The sequence below is a fragment of the Nomascus leucogenys genome, chromosome 12, assembly GCF_006542625.1.
Source record: "Nomascus leucogenys isolate Asia chromosome 12, Asia_NLE_v1, whole genome shotgun sequence".
Classification (NCBI taxonomy): domain Eukaryota; kingdom Metazoa; phylum Chordata; class Mammalia; order Primates; family Hylobatidae; genus Nomascus; species Nomascus leucogenys.
In genome coordinates this window covers 88884580-88911249 of record NC_044392.1, presented here as the reverse complement: position 1 = coordinate 88911249, position 26670 = coordinate 88884580, and the positions used below count along the sequence as shown (strand labels likewise).

Below are 26670 nucleotides of genomic sequence, written 5' to 3'. Positions count from 1 at the left end.
GGCTTGTGCCACCACACCCGGCTAATTTTGTATTTTTAGTAGAGACGGGGTTTCGTCATGTTGGCCAGGCTGGTCTCGAACTCCTGACCTTAGGTGTTCCGCCTGTCTCCGCCTCCCAAAGTGCTGGGATTACGGGCATGAGCCACCGCGCCTGGCTGTATGTATCGACTACTAAAACTAGCCAAAACTACCAACAAAAAAGGATCGAACAGACGTTGTATATACTCAATGATCCGGTCTTAAAAATTTCTAAATAAAAACATATTGGAATCCTCTTCTATATTCTAATTTTAGGACAAAGCTCTCAGAAGGAATTTAGTTAGCAGTGATAACAGCAAACATTTGTATAGTTTTCCTATGTGCCAGGCACTCTACTATGAACTCATATTAATCTTATTTAACTTTTACAACCTGATGAAGCAAGTACAAGAATGATTTGTTTTACAGATGAGAAAAGTGGGGCAGAGTAAGTAAATTTGATCAAAGTCTCATAGCAAGTAAGCAGACAGCTGAGATTTCAACTTAGCTTTGTTCTGAAGTTTGTGTTATTCTTTCCTACACAATATTGTTACTAACAAAAAAATTTAGGTATCTACAATGAAATCGAGTGACTGTGAGGAGCTACAGTACTCTCCAAAACAGATTATGTTCACTATTATTTATTTATTGAACAAAAATGTGGACTCAGACATTCTGGAGAAATGGAAGGATAGAGGCTACAAATTGCAGCAGTCTGAACTTGCATTTGGTTTCTAAACAGTCTAAATTTTGCCTTTCTAAGCATACACAAACTAAGGCTAATAGATTTTGGGAGCCACTACTTTCTCATCAGAGTATGAGGAGCAGTTATTTGTATAAAAATCTTTAGATAGTCAACAGTGTATTTTAAATAGTGAGGTTACCAAAGCATATGGATATGCAGACACACTCCAAACCAAGACATTATATACACTCCAAACAAAAGCGACGAATTTAGAGAGATGAGAAGGGTTTCTACCACACTAGGAAGTATAGTAGGTGGAATTCTAAAATGGTGCCCGTGATTGCTGCCCCCTGATGTACATGTCCTGTATAAATCTCTCCCCCTTTGAGTGTGAGTAGGACCTGTAAATATGATGAAGATATCATATCTGTGATTGGTTACTTTACATAGCACAAGTAAAGAAATTTTGCAGGTGTAAAGTATCTACTCAGATGACTTGAGTTAACCAAAGGGAGATTACCCTGGGTGGGCTTGACCTAAGGAGAACCCTTAAAAGTGGGTTTAAAGGTTAGAGACAAAGAAGTCAGAGAGATGTTCTGATCTTCCGTTTTGAAGAATGTAAACATCCATGTTGTGAATTGCCTGAAGAGGGCCTACAGGGTGGCCTCTGGGAACGGAGAGCAACTCTCGGCTGATAGCTGGTACATGGATGAAGCTAGAAACCATCATTCTCAGTAAACTATCGCAAGGACAAAAAACCAAACACCGCATGTTCTCACTCACAGGTGGGAACTGAACAATGAGAACTCATAGACACAGGAAGGGGAACATCACACTCCGGGGACTGTTGTGGGGTGGGGGGAGGGGGGAGGGACAGCATTAGGAGATATACCTAATGCTAAATGACGAGTTAATGGGTGCAGCAAAACAACATGGCACATGGATACATATGTAACAAACCTGCACATTGTGCACATGTACCCTAAAACCTAAAGTATAATAATAATAAAAAACAAAAAACAAACAACCAACAAATCAAATGGGAGCCTTAGTCCTACAAAAGTGGTCAACAGAACTGGAAATTATTTAATCACGAAAATCTTTAAAAGTTATCAAAGTCAAATAAGTATTAACCCTGTGATTATTCAGAGAACTCATGATTTTATCAAATGGTCAACACGTGTTTAAAGTTTTATAACCACTTAGCTCATTTTCCCTCTTATTGAACTTTTGTTATAACTTTTACATGAATAAGATCTCTTGAAACATTTCCCACAGACTGTTAACAGACCCATTTCATTTTTTCCCATTGATTTCTTGGATTTCCAAACATATAGGTTTATTTCTAGTGGAAACTGCTAAAAATTAACCAAGATATTTAGCATTTTGGTTTCCATATTGGTAAACGGAGGGCACAAAGCTTAAAAATGAGGTCATTTCCAGCTCTAGACTTCTAAGAGCTGCAGTCTCAGAAAAAATTTTGGCATTCATAAATGTGACTCTAACTGTAATCCTATTTCCCTCCCATAGAATTTACTGAAAATACCCGAGATGGTTACTTATGAGTAAAGTATTCTGGTGTCTGACCAAATCCAATCAGAGGCAAGAGGCTGGATATATGAATGCAGACAAGATAGGGCAAACCCAAAAGTGGATTAAAAAAAACTCCAGAAAGATGGGAGTCCTTAGAGGCAAACAGAAGATTCCACTGCAGTAGGAAACAAAGAATGTGAGTGTCAACTCAACACTAACTTACGATACTTATATTTTATTTTTTTGGAAGAACCCATCACACAGTTTCTCCAAGGCTGCTAATTACCTGCCAGTAGTGAGATAAGTATATGACACAGAGAATCTACAATGCTTTTCCTGTAAGAGAGATGTCAGGCTCTGCTTATTTGCCAACCTTTGTGTATTTTCTTATGTATACTCACATGCAGTATAGTAGATTTCATCAATGTTGGGTTCATTCCCTAAGTTGGACTGAGCTGTTAAATCCAACCCTAGAGCTCTGGAATTCTTGATATATGAGATTTTTCATTTCCCTAAGCAATCTGAATTGAGTTTTCTGTTAGCTGCACCTAAAAATAACTCATTTATTCCCATGATTGATCTTAACCTGAAAAAGAAGGATCTAACAAGCTCCAGGCCAATGCTCTGAGACACAGGGTCAAGTCATTCTTTCTGCTTTGTCCTACTCCTGACCATATACCTGGGTGCTGCTTTGGTTCTTTTCCCTGAAGTTCTGTTCTAGTTACCTATCCCATTCCCTTCCTATGAGTAGGGTCCTGCTATGCGCTCTGAGGATTTGAGTAGATGGGCTTCCCCAGGTGATCCCTGTTATCTTTATCTCCTCAACACACAATCAGTATCAACAAGGTTTGAGGAACTAACCTCTTAACCACTCATAACACTATCATTAATAATAAATACAATTTATTAAGCTCTTTCTAAGTGCCAAGCATTGTGCTAAGTGATTTTGCATGTATTGTGTCATTTAATTATCACCATATTCCTTAAGGTACCTCCCAGTCTAAATCAGGCATGGCAGTTCTGTCTCTTATGCCAGGGTCTGGTGCAAGTGACCCAATATTGGCCACTGAGGGGGTGTCTGTTGAGAGGTTCCTGGAGCCATAGAAAGAAACATAATTCCTCTTCTTCCCTTGGACATTGTTCTGTATAGATGTTGTACCTGGAACTGGTGAGAACACATCCATCATCAAATACGGCAGGGCAGAGAGAGGGAAACAATTTGAGTCTTTGATGACATTTTGAGCTGCCAAATCCAAGCCTAGAGCCCTGGAGTTCTTAATATATGAGATTTTTCATTTTATTAACCAATTTGAGTTTTCTGTTAGCTGCAGGTAAAAGTAACTCATTTAGGTACACAACAAAATTGACAAGTAGTATCCAAAGAGTCAGTAATAACAGGCCACTTTACTAAACTCATTAAATTCTGATACAGAAACAACTAGTCATGGAGGATTTTTTTCTTTTTATAGGAATGCACCATGCTATTTATAACCACTTACAACACTAAGACCATCCTGCCTATAGAAGACAGTAGATTGTCAAACTAAAAGCATCCCAGGATTATGTTAGTTTATAAAGCGCAATTGTTGCAGCTCTGTATATCAGAGCTGGAATTAATGTTTCAACACTCTTCCTCTCCGAACCAGTGCTCAGATCCAAAGGGCATATAGCATCTAGGAAGATTAGACAGAAATGTGGGAGGCAAACCCACGGAGCCAGGAGAAATAAAAAGCACTCTGGACAAAACTGGGAAAGACCCTTTTCATTATCTGGAGAAGATACAGTGAGAAAGTTCCAGAGGTTCAAAGGTCCCTCCATAACGATGTCACTACAAGACAGTTTCCCGGAAGAAGGCTGGAGTGACATTTAGCTTTCTAAATGAAAAACAAGGCAGGAGCTCTGCTGGTGACTTGTCAGCTCTCTTGATATATAATGTACTAATTCAAGCGGTTCAATTCCTTGTTGACGATAATGACACAATACATGTATTGAGTGCTTAAAAGCCACTGACATTCTGTCTGCAGGGGGCAAATAAAAATATGATTTATCACCAAATACCAAATGAAAATAAGTGTCAGCTGCCAAAAGACCTGCCAAATTTAGTAGGCTAAAAACCAGGGAACTGACAAGTTTATAAAATTTTAAACTAATTTTCCTGAATGTTGAGAAGCATAAAAATCTGCTGTGCACATGATCCAAAATAAGCACCAGAAATAGTACTCCAAGTGTCCATAATTTTCTGTGAATTCAGAGGAATCGCATGCTGCCAGACACAAACAGATTAATGTATGGGAAATATTTTGTATGTTCAGTATACAATTAATACATTGTAGGCATTAAGCTGCCCTAAAAGCCTTCCAGCATATCCCTGCTCCCAGCCCAAATGTAGGTCCCGGCTGGGTCAGAGATTCCTTCTGTGTGCTCCCATGGCTCCCAGGGGATTCTTTTTTTTTTTGAGACAGGGTCTCACTCTGTCCTCCAGGCTGGAGTGCAGTTGGTGCCATCATGGCTCACTGCAGCCTCAACCTCCCTGGCTCAAGCAATCCTCCCACCTCAGCCTCCTGAGTAGCTGGGACTACAGGTGTGTGCCCAATGGTCAAATTTTTTTTTTTTTTTTTTTTTTGTAGAGATGGGGTCTCCTTATGCTGCCCAGGCTTGGGGCATTCTATTAACAAGTTCTGGCCCCTAGCTGACTCTCTGTATATGTTTACTGAATGAACAGCTGAACAACTTTGTAAGTTAGACAGAATTTCTGGAAATGTTATAAACAAGTATAAGGCAAAAATATCCACCTTGTTTAGACAAGGCATAGCCACGGCAAGAGCCATACAACCTGTGTGACCTCTTTTAAACAACTCTTAACGACATTTCAAGGGTGGGCAGATTCATCTTTATTTCTAAAAACCTGCAGGTGAGAAAACTACCGTTGGCCTATTTGTCCCAATAATCACTAACCACCACTCATCTCCAGTAAGTCTGTTCATTTGCTTAGTCATTCAACAAACATTTATTCAGCATTTTCAATATACTTGGCACTATTCTAGGTTCCGAGAACACATCAGCGAAGAGAGAAGAGCCCTATGTATATTCTGGTGAGGATATGGAGAGATAGGCAATAAATAATAAACATTAAAAATATTAGTGGTAAGTGCTGTGCAGTTATTTAATTCAGGAGATGTGATATAAAATGGCTAGGGTAGTTACTGTAGTTTGGAAGGTCAGGAACAGCCTTTCTGACAGTGTGACATTTGTGCTGATATCTGAGTGACCAAAAGGACCAACTCTGTTACCCATAGGAAGAATGTTCCAACAAGAGCCAGTGCAAAGGCCCTAAGGTAGGAATAAGCTTAACTTGTTCAAGGAACAGGAAGACAGCTAGCACAGTGTTAAAATGAAGAGGGCAAGTGTTATGGGCTATGTGTCTCCTCAAGATTCATATGCCGAAAACTCCCAGGACTTAAGAATGTGACTGCCTTTAGAGATAGGGTCTTTAGAGAGATAATCAGGTTAAAATGAGGTCATTAGGATGGGCCCTAATCCATTATGACTGGTGTCCTTATAAGAAGAGCAGAGTAGGATACAGAGACATAGATGAAAGGCCATGTGAAGACACAGGTGGCCATCTGCAAGCCAGGCAGAGGCCTCAGAAGAAACCAACCCTTCCAATACCTTGATATCAGACTGCTAGCCTCCAGCATTGTGAGAAAATATATCTCTGTTATTTAAGCTGTCCAGTCAGTGGTACTAGCAAACTAATATGGCATGTTACCAGTTAAAGCTGGGGTTGCCGGATGGGGTTAGCTGAACTTGGTAAACTCACATAAAGAATTGGAATTTTAAGTATTATTGGAAGTCACTGGAGAGTTTGCAGGAAGAGAGTGATATAATTTAATTTACAAATTCTGGAGAGCTACTTTGTGGAAAATGGATTGGAAGGCACAAATGGAAACAGGGAACTTAGTTAAAAAGCAACTGCAGTAGTCCAAGTGAAAGAAAATGGTGGTGAGCACAAGTGTGGTGATAGTGGAGACAAAGAAAGTGCTGAATTTGGAATGTGTTTTGGAGGGTTGACAGAAGTTGGTGGATTGGATGTGGGGGTGAAGGAAAGGAAGGGCCCAGGATGACTTTTAGATTTTTGTCTTGAGCAATTGAGCGGATAGGTGTACTGATTTCTAATATGAAAAATTCCGGGGAGAGGAGCAAGGCTGGAGAGAAAAATATTCAAGAACTGTGTGGCCATGCTGAGTTTGAAATGGCTTCTAGATATTCAAATGGAGAGATCAAGGGGAGTAGTCAGAACCAGATATAAAAATTGGGAGTCAATGATACAAAAAGGTACTTAAATCTAAGAGATATTAAAAGAGCTAACTCAAACCATGATCTGCAGGAAGTGATGTGAGGAAACTTGCCTTGTCCATTAATATTAACAACACTATTCTAACAAAAAGGCTCCAGGAGACATTGCTCATTCATTACTGTTGCAAAGTTTGGTAGCTGTTCGCAGCAATGGATGCAAAAATCCCCCTTTGGCAGGAAGAGCTACTTAATGTACATTCATTATGATTGCACCAATACCATCTAGATAAAAGGTCTGGAAACAAATAAATGGATTGTAATGAACTTTCCAGAGGTAACAGGTAGTGAAGTCATCAAGTGCTACTTCTTGCCACTAGCCTGTACATTTTCTTGTTAAATTCAGTTTTGTAGATGCTATAAAACATAGCAGTAAAGCTGGGTACAGTGGCACATGTCTGAAGCCTCACTACTTGGGAGGCTGAGGTAGGGGGATCCTTTGAGGCCAGGAGTTTGAGGCTGCAGTGCACTATGTTCACACCTGTGAATAGCCACTGCACTCCAGCCTGGGCAACACAGTAATACTCTGTCTCAAACAACAAAAAACAACCATACCAGTAGCATAAGATTTTATTATTTCGGAGTTCATGTCCTTTGTAGGGACATGGATGAAACTGGAAAACATCATTCTCAGTAAACTATCACAAGGACAAAAAACCAAACACCGCAGGTTCTCACTCATAGGTGGGGATTGAACAATAACTCATGGACACAGGAAGGGGAACAGCACACTCCGGGGACTGTTGTGGGGTTGGGGGAGAGGGGAGGGACAGCATTAGGAGATATACCTAATGCTAAATGACGAGTTAATGGGTGCAGGAAATCAACATGGCACATGGATACATATGTAACAAACCTGCACATTGTGCACATGTACCCTAAAACCTAAAGTATAATAATAAAAAAAAAACTATGAAAAAAAAAGGAAATCAATTTTGAAATTATGATCACTTGAATTGGAGACAAGGTGAAGTGCATTAAGCAAATCAATAGTGTAGGCAAGGCTATATAGCAAGAACAACTTTCAAACACATTTCAGATCAGTCAGTCCAAAATACATTCACACTGTATAGCACCACAGGACTAAATGAACGTTTGCTGTGCTAATTAAAACACATTCGTATTCACTTATTCAAGTAGGTCCCCTAAATATCTGAACTGAGAAACACTTCATTAGTATATCCTCAATGATTGCTGCATGAGTAAGGCTGCATTTCTTTTAAAAATATTGTATTTGCTAATTTTTCACCAATTGTGGAGCTTTCTCAACAACTGGTACAAGTGGTGCTTTTTTGACTGTTCTACATTGCCCCGGGTTTGAGCATGATATGCAAGATGGTTTTTGCAACACTGGGATGATTTCTGGGAGGGAATTTTGCTGCTTTTTTTTTTCCTTCCTAGTCCTTAGCTTTTTTGTGTGTTATTAAAGCCTTCATTAGAGATGGTTGTGAAAGGCTCTAGTCAGGATAAGCAGAGTGCATAGTAATTAATTCTGAGAAGCTGCCTTCTGATTCCAGGCTGAAGCATGGCAAATGATTTTGTAAATATTCACCCTTTGTCATATGTTCATACATTTGCTTCTCTTGGAACTTGTTTAAAATATGTTAGTGAAAAAACACCAGCTGAGTATTTGGATGCTTATAAATATTAAGTAAAGGTTCGTTTCCAACCATACTTGTACAAAATGGCTAGTTTCAAGAAATTGTCCTTGGTTTTGATAACTGTCCATGTTCTAACATTGTGTTAAAAAATAGTGAAGAATTTTTCTTCACTATTATCAAATCTGGGCATCCTCAGCTGGAAAAGACTGGGACAGTTCAACAGTATTTTCCTAATAGAAACATTCCAGTCAATATTCTACTAAGGACAACTAATTATCATCTAGCTAATGAGTTTTGCCTTTCCCAAATTACTTTGAAAAATATGGTAAGCCATATTTTTCTTGCCATTATAGTTTTTTTTCTCCTTTTAAAAAAAGTTATTTTTTACTTCTAATTTATCACTAAATATTAACTAATTTTAAAGTAAAACACTCATTGGAGGAATAACCATTAGGAATATAACACAGAAGGTACTTCTTCATATCTGGTTTTGAGTAATACTCAAAAGTACAATAACCTCAACACCATCTAGATTCTCTTCCTATGAGGCAGAGAATAATGAAATTAGATTCTCATAAATGTCATTGCCCCCTATTTATTGTCTTTTTCCTTGAACCAAGGCAGAGCTGGCTAGGATCCATTGTCTCTCAAGCAGATTTATTATAGATTGGGTGCATTCCATTTCAGAACAGGAATGTGCTTGTTATGAAATGTACAAAGCTTACAGTCGAACAAAGCACACAATCTGTTGGCAAAAAACCACTTAGTTTAATAGTGGGCATAGTTTGTAAAATTTTTCTGATGTATCTTAACTAAATTTAATATTACGTAAGTTGATATTCAAATCTTGAAATAAGTCCCTAGTGAACACAGTTCTGTTTATGCTGTCAAAACTAAATGCATTTCAGTATTATACAAATATATAAGTGAAGTATTTCTTATTGACGTTATATAGTTAGCTAGATTTTTCTTGTTGCTTCACTTCCTCCTGGATAGTACCACAGGAACTTCGAAAAGTAGATTAACTCTTTCAGGTCTTCAGGGCACAATGTAACTAACATACTTTAGTGCTCAATGTCATTTAGAATCTGTGCAGTGAACTGAAGAGTATCTGATATGGTTTGGCTCTGTACTCCCAATCAAATCTCATCTCAAATTGTAATCCCCATGTCCCATGTATCAAAGGAGGGACCTGTTATCTCCAAGCATTGAGGGAGGGAGATGATTGGATCATGGGGGTGGTTTCCCCCATGCTGTTCTCGTGACAATGAGTGAGTTCTCACGAGATCTGATGGTTTTATAACTGTTTGACAGTTCCTCCTTCACACACTCTCTCTCTTTCCTGTTACCTTGTGAAGAAGATACTTCCTTCTCCTTAGCCTTCTGCCATGATTTCAAATTGCCTGAGACCTCCCCAGCCATGCGGAACTGTGAATCAAATAAATCTCTTTCCTGTATAAATTACCCAGTCTTGGGTAGTAACTTTATAGCAGTGTGAAAATAGACTAATACAGTATCCTTATAAATACCCAGGGAGAAACTAAGAGACAGCTCTAAGAACAAAAAGAATGTGGGTAAATTTAGCAGTTAAAAGACACAAAAAACTAAGATTGCAACATTTTTTTAAAAAAGTATGCCTGTTAAGTATACCTCTTAAGACTTAAAGGAAATGTGCAAAAATGCAAAGAGCTGTGGTTGGTTGGTGGAAAATGGTTGATGTGACACTGGTAGAAGAAGTTAAGAGATACTTGGGACCCCAAAGCCTGAATATTTAAAACTTCATCCACTACCTACAACTCCAGTAACCATTGCTCATTCTGGTTCACAAGGCAGGGGGCACAGCCTGTCAGTGCATACTTTCCATTATTCTAAACATCCAAATACTAACGTGACTCTAGATATGGGAGACTGGACCACTGGAAGCTGTATTACCGGAGTCTTTTTTGCTTGGGTTATCCACCCCTGGCTCACCTGTGGTCTACTCCATCCAGGCTCTCACTGTTGGGAGTCCCCATACTTCCCTGGGCTATTATTTTAGACTGAACTCGAAACAGCCCCAGACCAACTTTTTCTCCTACATGACCTTTTTCTAGTCCATGCAAACATTTGCACATCCTTTGTTTACAAACTCTGGCAGTGCAGCTATGACCAACACAGTAGCACTTTCTTGGCTTCCTACCTAACCTGTTAGTCACCAGCTGCTAATCCTCTGTATCTCCCAGACACCTATCCTTGGTGTTTCCAAACTGCAAAAATATATTTAATCTCTCTGAGAGGTTTATTTAAAGCCCACTCTCTCTGGACTTGAAGTGAAAAAGGTAACACATCCCATCACATAAATTTAATGTAGAGAAATTAGAAAGTATAGATAAGTCAAATAGAACCATTAAAAATCTTTGTAATCCCAACACCCATGCATAGATAACACTTACTGTTAATAATCTATCACACAGACTTCAACACATTCCTATTAAGTATTTTTATGAGAATTTTTTTTTGCTCATACTGTTATAAAATTATACTATAAGCACAAACATAGTTAAATAAAACACAGGATACTATTATAAACCAATTTAAAAATAAATTCATACTATTTAAATTGAGATTGCTTTAAATTAGATTTTCTGAAAAAAATTATCTTCTGAAAACAGTCTTTTGTTGTTAGGTAACTGCAAATAAAATAAGTAAATCTCCTTGTATTGAATTTTAGAGTACTTCAAGACCTAACCCAAAGCAGAGATACAGACTTTTATGGTGGTAATAGAATTTGAGAACTTTATAAAACATTTAAATATTTAAAGAAATACTCCAGGGTCAATTAGGATAGGTGTTAAAATTTGAGGATAAAAAGCTACATCACAATTCACAGAGTGTTTCTTCTCTAAATATGCATGAATCAACCAGAGATAGAACAAAATAAAAATATTTAGCTGCCAAAAAGAAGTTGTTCTGAGACATCAGTACAGGTTTTCTTCTGTGATGATATAAAGTTTTTAGATCTTGCAGCAAACGTTGAGAAAGCAGTTACTTTTGCTGCAAGATCTAAAAGGTTTTTAATGGTTCTATTTGACTTATCTATACTTTCTAATTTCTCTACATTAAATTTATGTGATGGGATGTGTTACCTTTTTCACTTCAAGTCCAGAGAGAGTGGGCTTTAAATAAACCTCAGAGAGATTAAATATATTTTTGCAGTTTGGAAACACCAAGGATAGGTGTCTGGGAGATACAGAGGATTAGCAGCTGGTGACTAACAGGTTAGGTAGGAAGCCAAGAAAGTGCTACTGTGTTGGTCATAGCTGCACTGCCAGAGTTTGTAAACAAAGGATGTGCACCATAAAAGTCTGTATCTCTGCTTTGGGTTAGGTCTTGAAGTACTCTAAAATTCAATACAAGGAGATTTACTTATTTTATTTGCAGTTACCTAACAACAAAAGACTGTTTTCAGAAGATATTTTTTTTCAGAAAATCTAATTTAAAGCAATCTCAATTTAAATAGTATGAATTTATTTTTAAATTGGTTTATAATAGTACCCTGTGTTTTATTTAACTATGTTTGTGCTTATAATTTTATAACAGTATGAGCAAAAAAAAATTCTCATAAAAATACTTAATAGGAATGTGTTGAAGTCTGTGTGATAGATTATTAACAGTGTTATCTATGCATGGGTGTTGGGATTACAAAGATTTTACAACTGCAAAATAATCATTGGATGTTGCATAGAGAGAGATCCCTCTGTTCTCTGTGGATATACAGAGCAAACCCAGAATGCACCTGGTCAACTCGAGCCCTCATTATCTTGAAGACACCTGATATTCCATAAGACTAGATGAGGCTGCCAGCTCCTTGTCCACACTGCCCACATGCCATGTACCCCATTTTATAACTAAAAAGGATTTAAAATTCATGAAGCTTGTTGAAAGCTCAACTGTCACATTCTACTCATTCCAAAGTGTATGGGAAAAACAGCAGAATAGACATTTCAACTGAAGCCATTATTGTGCTTGAATAGCCATATTCCATTAAATTGCTAATAAACCTACTAGACGATGTTGATCACATCAGCCATACAGTTGCATTCCTTTCCTTTATACCAACTTGCCCAGTTTCATTCTATGCAGTATTACTCTTTCTGTGCCCTTTATTCCAAGGTTGCCCAGAATTCAAAGCACTTATTCAGTAAGTTTGTAATCCAGTTTAGTATGCTATTAACAGAATTCTTTAGAGGAGATCATGGAAAAAGAAACTCAAACTTATTTTTGGGTCAATGACCAACCTTAAGGGAAACACGTATTAAACCAGTTTAAAGAAAAAGGTCAGGATCCATGAGGTATTAAGGAAAAAAGGGAAGAAAAAAACATTCATTTCCACAATTTTCCAACATTCCTTAAAAATAAAAACAAGCCCAAGCATGGAATGGCAAGGCCCTGGTGCCCCTGTACTAATGGTGGTGGACAACACTGCTATTCATAGGAAGTGAGAAAGCAAAGGTTTTTCCTCAACACCAGGGAAGTTTTGGCTTCCCTTACCTTCATTTATTCTGGGGTTCAAACTGGAACCTTATAAATCTTAAGTTTGCCTCTCAAAGCAAACAATAATGTACAATGGATTAAATGCTTTAAAGTTTGCTTTTTAATAGCATAACTAATTAACTGCCTCTATTGTAAATGGCTTATTAAGCCACTCCTATTAGGGTGTTAACTACTGAAAATATGTAAAGCTGAATAGGTACCGTATGGAATTAGGCATTTAAAAATAACTAGTGCACTATTTACACTACCTGCCTGATGAGTAGTTTATCCCCCATTTAGATATTAACTGAAAATATGTAATGGAAAACAAATAAAGGAAACAGATGTCTTAACTTTAAAATTCTTTCATCAAACAGCAAAGTTATTTTCTTATAATTTTTAAATTCTATATCCGTCTTAGAGCTTTAGAAGAAAGTCTAGTCTCTCCAAATTCAGGGTACTAAATGCTTGCCTCCATCCAGGCAGTTTTCCAGTGAGCAGAGTTGGAGAAGCTTTTCTTTTCACAGGGTAACTGGTTTGGAATAAGTTGCCTGTGTATCCAGAATGGTCTTTTTTTTTTTTTTTTTTTTTTTTTTTAGCAAAATCAAGCTGGAGAAAAGTGAAATTCACTCCCTGGATTACCTTATGATTATGAAAATATTTGTGTCTATTTTTTTAGAGTTCCCAAGATTAGGCAAAATAAAGTGTTTTTTTTTCCTGTAGCTTCCCTGCTAAAATACCTTGGTGAGAACGCATAAAAACCAACTCTAAATGATGTGCAAAGCCACCAAGAGTAAGTAAATGTTAAAGCAACAATAATATGATTCAACACAAATGAGTAATAGCCCCAATATAAAAAGTTGCAAAATTACAGTAATTTTACAATCCATCTGAAGTAGCAAAACACATTGTTACTTTACCAAATATTAACTGATCACCTAATGTATGTCAAAGCTAGATGCAGATATATGTGTGGTAAATTTCTGGACTGGAGAATTAAATGAAAAGAAACTAGCACAGGATATTTAGTTCACAGAATCATGAAATGTAAAACTCACAAGAGACGTTTGTGGTCATACAGCTCAGGTGACCAACTCCCACTAGGTTGGCATGACTCTCCCCTGCCACAGAGGCAGAAGCAGGATTAGAACCCAAGTCCCCTTGTTTACAGTTTAACAAGATTCCTGATAAACTAAAAATGGTTTTGATATGAAAAGCCAATGCTAAGACTATGAATAGAAAGCTGTTTCTACTTTTAAAGTTTTAGAATCATTAATACATTATTAATTATATATACATATGTATTTAAATTGTCTTCTAGACTCCAAGCACAAATTAACAGATTTCATTTCAAGTTTTCATATTGGCTGGGATTTCATCATTTCATGGCATCAAATGAGGAGCCATCTGCCATCTAACCAAACCCAAAGGCCACAGAATAAATGTGGCCTGGCACTGAAAAACAAGAGTGAGGACCATGGTCCTCTGTGATATTAGGCAGGCAGGTACATTTTTAGAGGTTTCCATACAATTCAAAGTTAATAGTCTAGGTGTTTTTCAATTGGTATTGATAAGGAAAATGTAAAAATCAAAGTGATTTACAATGTCTGCCAGATTTTCCTTCACAGATTATTTTAGGAAGCAAAACATCTTTCTCTTTCCTTCTCCCCCTCATCCCCCCAACACCACACAAGTACACACACACACACATTCAGTAAAACTTTTGAGAAATCCATATGATGACTGAAGATTTGGCTTCCCAACTAAATTGATAACCTCTCTTCTTCTTCATTAATATTTGAAGGCTGCCGACCTAAAGAATAGGAAAATATATAGTACAAACTGTAACACAATTTTTGTATTTGATCTCTAAGTTCTGACAGCAGAACACTTGGCAAATGTATATATAATGTGAGCATAAAACATGTCATATGAATAAAGTTTTCAGCATGAATATGAGGTAATAAAGTAATTAGACTAATTTTTATAAGTGACTTATTGGACTTCATTCCTTATTTCAATCATATTTTGCATATTGCCATTTTATGAAGGACATAAGTAAAAGACTATTCCGTTCAATACAAATGGTATCAAATTTGGGAAACCAAAAAGGGCTAAAAGAAGTTAATGAGGGTGAATGGAATCACCCCTATTAAAGGTAAAGTGATAGAGCAGGTGTAAGCTATTATGAGGAGGCCATTTTGTATCTCTTCCTCCTCACAGTTTCTCCCTAAATATGCCAAAATGAAAATCTTAGCTTTGGTTATGTGCTTAGCATGTCTTCATTAATAAAAATTTCTAGTAATGGAAAGAGGATTGTGCTCTGCTATAGAAGGCAGAAAAAGTAATAGTAAATGAGTACCCTCTCTATGGAACCTGGGATTTTTAATTTTTATTTTTATTGTTTTTTTTGAGGCAGGGTCTTGCTTTGCCACCCAGGCTGGAGTGCAATGGCACAATCACAGCACACTTCAGCCTTGATCTCTGGGATTCAAGAGATCCTCCCATCTCAGCCTCCCTAGTAGCTGGGGCCACAAGCATGTGTCACCACATCCAGCTAATTTTTGTATTTTTTGTAGAGACAGGTTTTCACCATGTTGCCCAGGCTGGTCTAGAATTCCTGAGCTCAAGTGATCTACCCACCTTGGCCTCCCAATGTGCTGGGATTATAGGGATGAGCCACCATGGCTGGCCCTCTGGGATTCTTTTTAACAAGTGGAAATCCTAGCAAACGAAATGCCCTATTCTATTCTTGCAAATGAAGTAAGCATCCAGACAGCTGTTTTGTGACATCAGTAAGCAAGTATAACAGGAAAAGGCAGAGAAGACACCGTACATTTATCTGAAACTCTACAGAAAATTTATAGTGACAGGTAGAGATAATGAGGCACAGCTAAAATTCTAAATTAAAAATATTTCCAAAGGCAAATTTCAAAAAGCTTTTTACCTTTACCATTTCTAAATTTCCTAATGTGCTTTAAATGCAAAAATATGTCTTAGGCCAGGCACATAGATACTAAAATAGCACTTAATCTATTGCTCCATTACAAGTGAATACATTATTTCCATTATGGTTTATCTGTAGCAAATTTTGTTTTTAACCTCAAGGGAACCATATAATATTAAGGGATGAAAGTGGCCTTATAGAGAATTATCCAGTCCTTTGTTTTCACAGATGAACAAACTGAGGCCCAATTGAACCTCTTGTTAAAAGCCACCAGCTAGTTATATTTCAGAGGTGTGTCTTCTGTCTCCCAGGGCAGGGAGCAGTGCCCTTTCCATCACATCCACAGCATCGGGCTCCCACTAAATGGTTGCAATAGCTATAGTCAATAATGGTGCCCTACTATGCTCTCTTCCTGGATGACCTAATATTTAAGCTTCATAACAAGTCCATGAATTACAAGTATTTGAACCACTATTCTACAGAAAGGAAACTGAGGCACGGAACACTTACGTAACTTGTGAAAGAGTCAGCCTCCAGAGCCACACCACACACCACTCTTCACCATTATACTACTGTTCACTGTTCTCTTCTTTTCCAAGGCATTTGTTGACCCTATATTCACTGTACTCTAAACTGAACTTATCCATTTCCCAAACCTGCTGGCATCCTTACTTTCCAACTCGGTTAATGTCATCATTGTCCTCTTTAATCACCAACCTTGGAATCTTAGGTCATCTTTGACTCCTGAGTTCCTCACCCTTTTCCATGTTTCTACCACTGGAAAGGATCTTGAACCCATGTACACTGCAATTTCCTAACAAAAGGCCTCATTCCCTGTTGCCTGAATGATTGCAAAGCCTCCTAACTGGTCTCCTTCTAACAGCTGTCCCTTCTCAAATTCATCTCACACACTGGAGCCAGAGTAATTCTGCCAAAACAACAGAGAGCTTATTGGTTTAAAAACCCAAGCTTACCTAACATTCTCTGTTACATTTTTCTTTTAAGTGTATGAAGTTTTCTTTTTCTTTCTCAATCTTCTCCTTGAAGCCTTATACAATTGTGTGAAGTTGGTATTATTTTCCCTATTTAACAGATGATGAACCAGGCCGTACGACATTAAGTAATGTTTAGTAGATAATTTAAAAACTTATAAATTCTGTTATGTAAAAATGTAACTTCATTTTCTTATAACTAGATAATCCGGGTAAACACAATCAAGTCCAGTAATTTCTCAATTATTTTAAATTCCAACTCAGTTAAATTCAGGTCCATCCCCTCCTCTCCACTGCTTTCTTCCTAGGTGACATTCACAATGAGCATTTACCCAGCATTTTGTGCTGGCATCTTCCAGGATGTACAATCATCCCAACATAGTCTCAGATTCTTGGTCCCTGGCACTGGCATAGCTGAAATGGTCATACTCCCACTCGCCTCTGGTTACATGATCCATGCTGCCTTCTGTAGTCACATATTATTTGTGATAACAAACAAGGTAAGGATTGGTAAGGATCAGAGGTAAGGCAGGCATAACTTGTAGAAAACTGACTAGCACCAGGCCTCTTATTTACAATTCTGAAAGCCCAAAGTTCTGAAAACCAAGGGTATTCTTTTTTAATTTAGTGCCTGAACTAAATTTGGTAGCAAAACCTGATTTGATATGAAAGTTTTAGACTTTATCTCATCTAGAATGAACATTCCTAGGTTTTGCTGTGCATACATTAATGTGGTTGATTAAAGGGTGCTATCTTAGACTTATGTGTGTGTGTTATGAAATATGGTTGACATACTCCATTTACTTTCAAAATATAAAAAATTATAAATTTTGAAACACATCTGGTGCTCTGGGTTTCAGAGAAGAAACTATAGACTTGAAAGATAGATTCTGGCCGGGCGTGGTGGCTCACACCTGTAATCCCAGCACTTTGCGAGGCCAAGACAGGTGTATTACCTGAGGTCAGGAGTTCAGGACCAGCCTGGCCAACATGGTGAAACCTCATCTCTACTAAAAAATACAAAAATTAGCTGGGCGTGGTGGCGGGCGCCTGTAATCCCAGCTACTCGGGTGAGACAGGAGAACTGCTTGAACCTGGGAGGTAGAGGTTGCAGTGAGCCGAGATCACTGCACTCCAGCCTGCATGACAAGAGCAAAACTCCATCTCAAAAAAAAAAAAAAAAAAAAAAGATATATTCTTTAGATACAGAATTCTAGGTTGGCAAGTTTTTTTGTTTTTTTGTTTTTGTTTCTGGCACTTACAAAGATTGTCATTACAATGTTTTCAGCCTGCATTGTTTCTTTTCTTTATTTCAATAGTTTTGGGGGAACAGGTGATTTTTGGTTATATGGGTAAGTTCTTCAGTGGTTATTTCTGAGATTTTGGTGCACCTGTCACCGAGAAGTATACACGGTACCCAATGTGTAGTCTTTTATCCTTCACCCCCCTCCCACCCTTCCCCCTGAGTCCCCAAGTCCATTATATTATTCTTATGCCTTTATGCCTGCATTGTTTCTAATGGGAATTCCGCTGTCATCCTAGTCTTTGTTCCTTTATACACAATGAGTATTTTTCCTCTGACTGCTTTTCAGATTATCTCTTCACTACTGGTTTTCAGTTACAAGCATACCTTGTTTTATTGCACTTTGCTTTATTGTGATTTGCAGACACTGTTTTTTTTACAAATTGAAGATTTGTGGCAAACCTGCATCAAGTAAGTCTATTGATGCCATTCTTTCAACAGCATGTGCTTGCTTGTATCTCTGTGTCACATTTTTGTTCATTCCTGCAGTAATTCAAACTTACTATGTCCACACAAGACAGCAAACTTAATCAGTAAATGCGTGTGTGTTCTGACTACTCCATTGGCTGGTTTGTTTCCCTGTCACTCCCTCTCCTGGGGGTCTACCTATTCCCGGAGACATAGCAATATTGAAATTAGGCCAATTAATATCCTACCATGGCCTCCAAGTGTTCAAGTGAAAGGAGGAATTGTACATTTCTCACTTTAAATCAGAAGCTAGAAATTATGAAGCTTAGTGAGGAAGGTATGTTAAAAGCTGAGACAGGCCAAAAGCTAGGCCTCTCATGCCAGTTAGCCAAGTTGTGATTGTAAAGGAAGTTGTTGAAGGAAATTAAAAGTGCAACTCTAGTGAACACACGACTAATAAGAAAGTAAAACAGCCTTATTGATGATATGGAGAGAGTTTTAGTGGTCTGGATGGAAGATCAAACCAGCCCCAATATTCTCTTAAGCCAAAGCCTAATCCAGAGCAAGGCCCCAACTCTCTTAAATTCTATGAGATCTGAGAAGAGGTGAGGTGAGGAAGCTGCATAAGTTTAAAGGTAGCAGAGGCTGGAAGTTTAAAGGTAGCAGAGGCTGGCTTATGAGGAAAGAAGCCATCTTTATAACATAAAAGTACAAGGTGAAGCAGCAAGTGTGGATGTAGAAGCTGCAACAAGTTATTCCGAAGATCTATTACAGCTAACACACAGCATTGTATGTTATGAATATGGTTGATGAAGATGGTTATACTAAACAAAAGTTTTCAAATTAAATCCAATAGCCTTATATTGGAAGAAAATGTCATCTAAGACTTCCCTAGCTGTTAAGGAGAAGTTAATCCTGGCTTCAAAGCTTCAAAACACAGGCTGATTCTCTTGTTAGAGGTTAATGGAGCTGGTTACCTTAAATTAAAGCCAATGCTCATTTACCATTCTGAAAATCCTTGGGCTCTTAAGAATAATGCTAAATCGACTCTGACTGTGCTCTACAAATGGAACAACAAAACTTGCATAACAGCACACCTGTTTACAGCATGGTTTGCTGAATATTTTAAGCCCACTGTTGAGACCTACTGCTCAGAAAAAAAGATTGCTTTCAAAATATTACTGCTCATTAACAATGCACCTGGTCACCCAAGAGTTCTGATAGAAATGTTCAAGGGGATTAATGCTGTTTTTATGCCTGCTGACACAAGATTCATTCTGCCACCCACAAATCAAGGAGTAATTTCAACTTTCAAGTCTTATTATTGAAGAAATACATTTCATAGGGCTATTGCTGCCAAAACAGTGATTCCTCTGATGAATCTGGGCAAAATAATTTGAAAACCTTTTGGAAAGGATTCATCATTCTAGATGTCATTAAGAACATTTGTGATTCATGGGAGGAGGTCAAAGTATCAACATTAACAGAAGTTTGGAAGAAGCTGATTCCAACTTCGAATGGTTTAAGACTTCAGTAGAGAAAGTAACTGCAGATGTGGTAGAAATAGCAAGAGAACTGGAATTAGAAGTGCAGCCTGAAGATATGACTGAATTGCTGCAATCTCATGATAAAACTTGAATGGATGAGGAGTTGCTTCTTATGGATGGGCAAAGAAAGTGGTTTCTCAAGATGGGAACTGCTCCTCATGAAGATGCTGTGAAACATTGTTGAAATGATAATAAAATATTTAGAATAGTACAAAAACTTGGTTGATTGATAGAGCAATGGTAGTTTGAGAGGACTATAATTTTGAAAGAAGATCTACTGTGAATAAAATGCTATCAAACAGCATTGCATGTTACAGAGAAATGTTTCATGAAAGGAAGAGTCAATCAACACAGCAAACTTCACTGCTGTCTTATTTTTTAAAATTGCCACAGTCACCTCAATCTTCAACAACCACAACCCTGATAGGTCAGCAGCCATCAACATTGAGGCAAGACCCTCCCCAAGAAAAAGATTATGACTTGCTAAAGGCTCAGATGATTGTTAGCATTTTTTAGCCATAAAATATTCTTTAACTGAGATACACATATATTTTTAAGACATGATGCCATTCCACAATTAATAGACTACATTAAAATGTAAACACAACTTTTATATGGACTGGGAAGCAAAAAAAATTGTGACTCCCTTTATTGTGGCATTTGCTTTTATTGTAATAATCTGAATGGAACCTGTACTATCTTTGAGGTATGCCTGTATTTGATTATGATGTGTAAAGTTTCTGGTATTAAGTAGTGATTTCCCCTCACTGCTAAGGCAAGGCTCTTCTGAGGCTCTACTCAAAGCCCTGTGTATTGTGAGGTCTCTCCTTTCTGGCTTTTAGGAATATAATCTCATTTCTCCGTGAGTTCTGGGAATTGTCTGGCTTATTTTCTGCTGGTTCTTTCTCTAGCTTTGGGTAGTTCCTCTTATGCATGCACAGACAAATACGTACCTAGCCAAAGACTCAAGTAACAATCCTGCGTATCTCTGGAATGCTGTATTTGAGCAGCCCCTCATCTCCAGTACTCTGCCCTGCAAATTCTACTATTTTAGTTCTCCCAAACTCTGATTTTCATCCCCTCAATTTGATAAGACCAGTAGGTTCTGTTCTGCATCCCCTCCTCCACCTCTGTGGCCTGAAAACTGCCTCCAGACAATAAGCTGGGAAAATTGTAATCTCAATTCATTTGTTTCCCTTCCCTCAGGGATCAGTCCTACACTTCCTGCATGCACTGTCTGAAAAGCTGTTTCACATATTTGGTCCAGTTTTCTAATTACTTACAGCAAAAGGAAAATTCCTGTAGCAGTTAATCTTTCATGATGGAAGTCAAAGGTTCAAGACTATACACCTAAACATTGTTATTTTTCTTTCCTGACCACCTCTGTGACAACATTATACAATGTCCCATAACTCAAATGACAATTTTTTCTTATTTAAACAATGAGGAACAACATTTCTCCCCTTAACAAATGAACAGAAGGGAGGTCTAGAAATTGCTTCTCTAAGAACAAATTTAGTGATTCTTGATGATCTTGGTGACGTTGGCATGAAAGGGAGCAGAGAGTGAGTGTGATAAAACTTCTTTAGGATTTATTTACATGTTACTTAAAATGCTAAGCTCTGATACAAACTTAACTCTAATGGACCTTGGAAGCTAATTAAGGAGACCTTTTATAACTGTATAGCAGTCTGTCTCTGGACTGTATTTGGAAGATGAGTCTGAACCAAGTGGTTAATAAGCAAATTTAACCATGACATTACAGTTAACAGAGTCTCAGAAGTACAAGTAATAATCACTGCTGATTCTTTTCCTCTTCTCCTCTGCAATATCTATTTAAGCTTCTGAGTAAGACAGACTTGGTCTGCCAGAGTACCTTTGCTGAAGAACTCAAAGCCACTGGCACAGAGTAAAGCAGTTGGAAACACAGAACCATAGCTATAGCCAGGGAGCTTTTCTAACTTGAATCAAAAACAAATTCAGAATGGCTTGGAGAAAAAACAATCCACTGAAGGCTGGGTGAAGAAGACCAGGATCATCTTAGAAATAAATAAAGCATTAGTAAAATACATACTAAATTATAGCTTACTGACTGTATTCTTTAACAGTTTGCTTTTAAGAAAGCAACCTCATTTTAACACATATTTCAAAAGAATATTATAAAGTTGGAAAATGTGCAACCTTTTCCTCAAATAATTTTGCCCACTGGGAAACCTGTAAGTTTGGACCACAAGGCCTTAATCAAAGCATAATCTCTTATCTGATGCAAGTTTACTCTGCAATTAGAGCGGCCTGGCAGGAAGATGGTATAGGAGAGCAATTGAGCTCATGGATATTGGAACAAATGAGGCCTCATTTTGAATATAGGATCTACCACTTACTTACTAGTTATGTGACCTTGGGCTATTACTCCATGCCTTAGTACATTTGCATTGTTATAAAGGAATACCTGAGGCTGGGTAATTTATAAAGAAAAGATGTGTATTTGGCTCAACGTTCTACAGGTTGTACAAGAAGAATGGGGCCAGCATATGCATCTGGGAAGGGCTTCAAATCACTTCTACTCGTGGTGGAAGCCAATGGGAGCAGGTATGAGCAGAGATCACATGGTGAGAGAAATGAAGGAGGAGAGAGAGGGAAGGAAGATGCCAGGCTCTTTTTAACAAGCAGCTTTTGCAGGAACTAACGGAGTGAGAACTCACTCATTACCAGGAGGATGGCACCAAGCATGAGGCATCTACCCCCATGACACAAACACTTCCCACTAGGCCCACCTCTTAACATTGGGAATAAAATTTCAACATGATATCCAAAGTATGTAATCCTTTCCCTGGTTCCCCAAACCTCATGTCCTTTTCATATTGCAAAATACAATCATTCTATCCCAACAGTCACCTAAAATTTTAGCTTGTTCCAGCATCAACTCAGAAGTCTAAAGTCCAAAGACTCATCTGAGACTCAGGGGAAGTTACTTACAGCTGGGAGCCTGTAACATCAAAGACAAATTATTTATTTCCAAGATAGAATGTTTGTACAGGCACTGGGTTAACAGTCCGATTCCAAAAGGGAGGAATTGGACAAAAGAATGGGGTAACAAGCCCCATGCAAATCCAAAACTCAGCAGGGCAGACGTTAAACCTTAAAGCTCCAAAACAATCCTTGACTCTACGTCCCACATCCAGAGCACACCGGTGCAAGGGGTGGGCTCCTAAGGCCTTAGGCAGTGCTGTCCCCACAGCTTTGCTGGGCAGCACACATGGCTGATCTCATGAGTTGGAGTCCAATGCCTGCAGCTTTTCCAAGCTGAGGATACATGCTGCTGGTGGGTCTACAATTCTGGGATCTTGAGGATGGCAGCCCCATTCCCACAGCTTCATTAAGCAATACCCCAGTGGGGACTCTGTGTAGGGGGCTTTTACCCTACATTTCCCCACCACACTGCCCTAGTAGAGGTTCTCTGTGGGGGCTCCACCCTGCAGCAAGCTTCTGCCTAGGCGCTCAAGCTTTCTGATATATCCTCTGAAATCTAGGTGGAAGCTGCCAAGCCTCCATCACCCTTGCATTCTTCATGCCTGAAGGCTTAACACCATGTGGAAACTACCAAGGCTTATTAAGGCTTATACCCTCCAGAGAGACAACTGGAGAAATACCTGGCCGGAGCTAAAAGCAGCAGGGACTGGGGGGTAGTGTCCTGAGGTGGTGTAGGGCAGTGGTGCCCTGGGCCATTCCCCCGAAACCACTCTGACCTCCTAGGTCTCTGGGTCTGTGATGGGAAAGGTGGTCTTGAAGGTTTCTGAAACACCTTCAGGATCTTTTTCCCATTGTCTTGACTATTAGCACCTGGCTCCCTTTTATCCATGTTAATCTCTCTAGCAAGCAAGAGATCAGCCACATCCTTGGATTTCACCTAAAAGTGCTCTTTCCTTCCTACTACATGGGCAGGCTAACTTTCCAAAATTTTCTGCTCTGTTTCCCTTTTAAACATAAATTCCAACTTAAGCTCATTCCTTTGCTCCCATATCTGATTATAGGCTGTTAGAAGCAGCTACACCACTTCTTGAGTGCTTTGCTGCTTAGAAATTTCTTCTGCCTGATAATCTTCATCATCATCACTATTAAATTCTGCCTTCCACAAATCCCTAGGACATGGACACAATGCTGCCAAGATCTTTGTTAAGGCATAACAAAAGTGACCTTTGCTCCAGTTCCCAGTAAGTTCCTCACTTCCATTTGAGACTTTGTCAGCTGGGCCTTCACTATCCATATTTCTATCAGGAATCTGGTCACAACCAATTAGCCAGTCTCTAAGAAGTTCCAAACTTTCCCTTGTTTTTTTTGTCTTTTGAGCCCTCCAAACTCTTCCAAACTCTGTCCATTATCCAGTTCTAAGGCTGCCTCCCCATTTTCAGGTGTTTTTATTGCAATGCTCCACTCCTCAGTACCAATTTTCTGTCAATGGTGCTATAAAGGATACTGGAGGCCAGATAATTTATAAAGAAAAAGTTTTATTTGGCTCACAGTTGTGCAGGCTGTACAAGAAGCGTTGCACCAGCATCTACTTCTGACAAGGGCCTCAGGCTGCTTCCACTCATGGCAGAAGGGAAAGAGGAGTCATTGTGTGCAGACATCACATGGTGAGAGAGAGGAGCAAGGGAACTTGGGGAGGTGCCAAGTTCTTTTTAACAATCAGTTCCAGGGGAACTAATAGAGTGAGAACTCACTCATTACTCTGAGGATGGCACCAAGCCTTTCATGAAAGATCTGCCCCCATGACCCAAACACCTCCCACTAGCCTTCACCTCCAACACTGGGGGTCAAATTTCAACATGAGATCTGGAGAGACAAACATCCAAACTATATCACTCAACTTCTACAACTTTTGGTTCCTTGTCTGTAAATTGGAGATCACAATCGTGACTATCTCATAGGGTTGATATGATGATTAAATGAAATAATACATGTAAACAGCCTTAATGAAAAGCCTGACACAAAGTGATCCCTCAATCTTAATTATGTACCATTACTATTATCATTAAGAAAAAATAAACTTTCTCTTGAACACAGTCTTAGAAATACAAGTCATATAAATAGACAGTAATTGTCATTAAACTATGAGATTACAGAAATAATGTGAATGAAAAAGTCATTATATAAAAATAATTGTAAGCCTTGTTCACAGTGACCCATGAAAAAATGCAATTGGAATCATAAAGGGAAACGACACAAGAAATTTGCCTCATTTTTCTGAGTTCCATTTCAAAATGTGTTGTCCAGAATCATTAGAATACTTAATAAAGTATAAAATGACATGTTACATGAAAACATCATGAAAATGTCATTATAACAACCCAAAGCCATCTCCTCTTTGGCTTATCTGGATGTAGCACCCAGTAAATCCTAGTAGACAGTAATACTCTAGGACAACCAATGGCTCTCTGAAAAATGTCACAAAGGAGAAAGTGTCACCTTCACTGTGCTCCTGATGAAGCTATTTCTATCTGCTTTCAGTGTGGAGTATTTGGCATCCTGACTGACAGTCTGTTTAAAGTTCCACCGGCCCAGGATTCACTTAAAGGAATTCAAATAGACGACCCCTAAGAGGCTATGTAGCAAAATGATTATATTCACAGGTTTTGAAATTAAACAACTTGGTTCAAATCCTTTTTCTGATAGTTGCTAGTTGATTGGGAAAGATACTACACTCTGAGCCTCAGTTTCCTCACCCATAAAATGATCATTAACAGTTGTTTTTAGGCCAGGTGTGGTGGCTCACACCTGTAATCCCAGCACTTTGGGAGGCTGAGGCAGGAGGATACCTTGAGCCCAGGAGTTCGAGACCAGCCTGGACAATAAAGTGAGACTCTGTCTCTACTAAAAATGAAAATTAAATGCACTCCAGCCTGGGCAACGGAGATCCTGTCTCAAAACAAAAAAACAAACAAACAAAAACAAATTGGAAAAAATAAAAATAAAGGTTGTTTTTATCTCAAAGCGTTGTGATGAATAAAATGATGTTTATAAAGCTTTTAGCATGGTGACCTACTCAGTAAATGTTCAATAAATATTATTTACTATTAAATTTTACTCTGGGAGTCCAGATAATCCCATACAAAAGTCTCAGAATACCAACTCTGTGCTACTTCCAGCACTGCTGAGTTATCCATTCACTGAACAGATGTGTGTTGAGTAGCTGATACTGTCTCAGACCCTGTGCTCAATGCTTTACTTACTTAGTTGAAATCCTCTCATCATGATGGGCTTTGTAAGAGATTGTGAGCTCTGTGAGGCTAGAGTCTCTACTCTGATGTCGATGGCTATGTAATCATGTAATGTACGGGGTCTGGCACAGTGCCTACCAAAGAGGAGATGCTAACAAGTTTTATGGAATGAATAAATGTGCAAGGGATGAATGAATACGACACAAGGAAGATTAACTCCTTGACCTCAGGGAACTCATGTTCTAGCTGGAATTGGAATTAGCCCCCTAAAAGACAATGGAAGCAAAAAGTGTTAGGGAGGGAATTTCAGACAGTGGGCTCACCATTAGTAAAACATCAACAATTTCTGTTACAATTATGCTAATATAATTCAGTGATAAGAGCAAAAGAATGTGTAATCAAAGTTGACAATTCTAGAAGACCTCTTAACTTCTAACGAAAAACAGAAGCATCTTTTTTACTACTTATAGGAAAATAAACTCTAGTCGTTTTTATATCTGAAGTCAAAAGATAGAAAGGAATATGTGGTCACATATCTTTCTATGTTAAGTCA

The 26670-nt window shown here is 38.4% G+C and overlaps 2 protein-coding genes across 3 annotated transcripts in view; one reads left to right on the top strand and one right to left on the bottom strand.

Annotated features, from left to right (window-relative positions):
* Positions 1-26670, bottom strand: part of DDAH1 (dimethylarginine dimethylaminohydrolase 1) — a 155750-nt gene that overhangs the window by 46008 nt on the left and 83072 nt on the right. The gene's annotated exons all lie outside the window — the stretch shown is intronic.
* LOC105738391 overlaps positions 1-26670 on the top strand; it is a 124081-nt gene that overhangs the window by 87277 nt on the left and 10134 nt on the right. Inside the window, exons 3-4 of the transcript XR_004032726.1 lie at positions 13426-13495; positions 16950-17141. The gene's annotated coding sequence lies outside the window, so the exon portion shown is untranslated. The remainder of the gene's footprint in view (positions 1-13425; positions 13496-16949; positions 17142-26670) is intronic.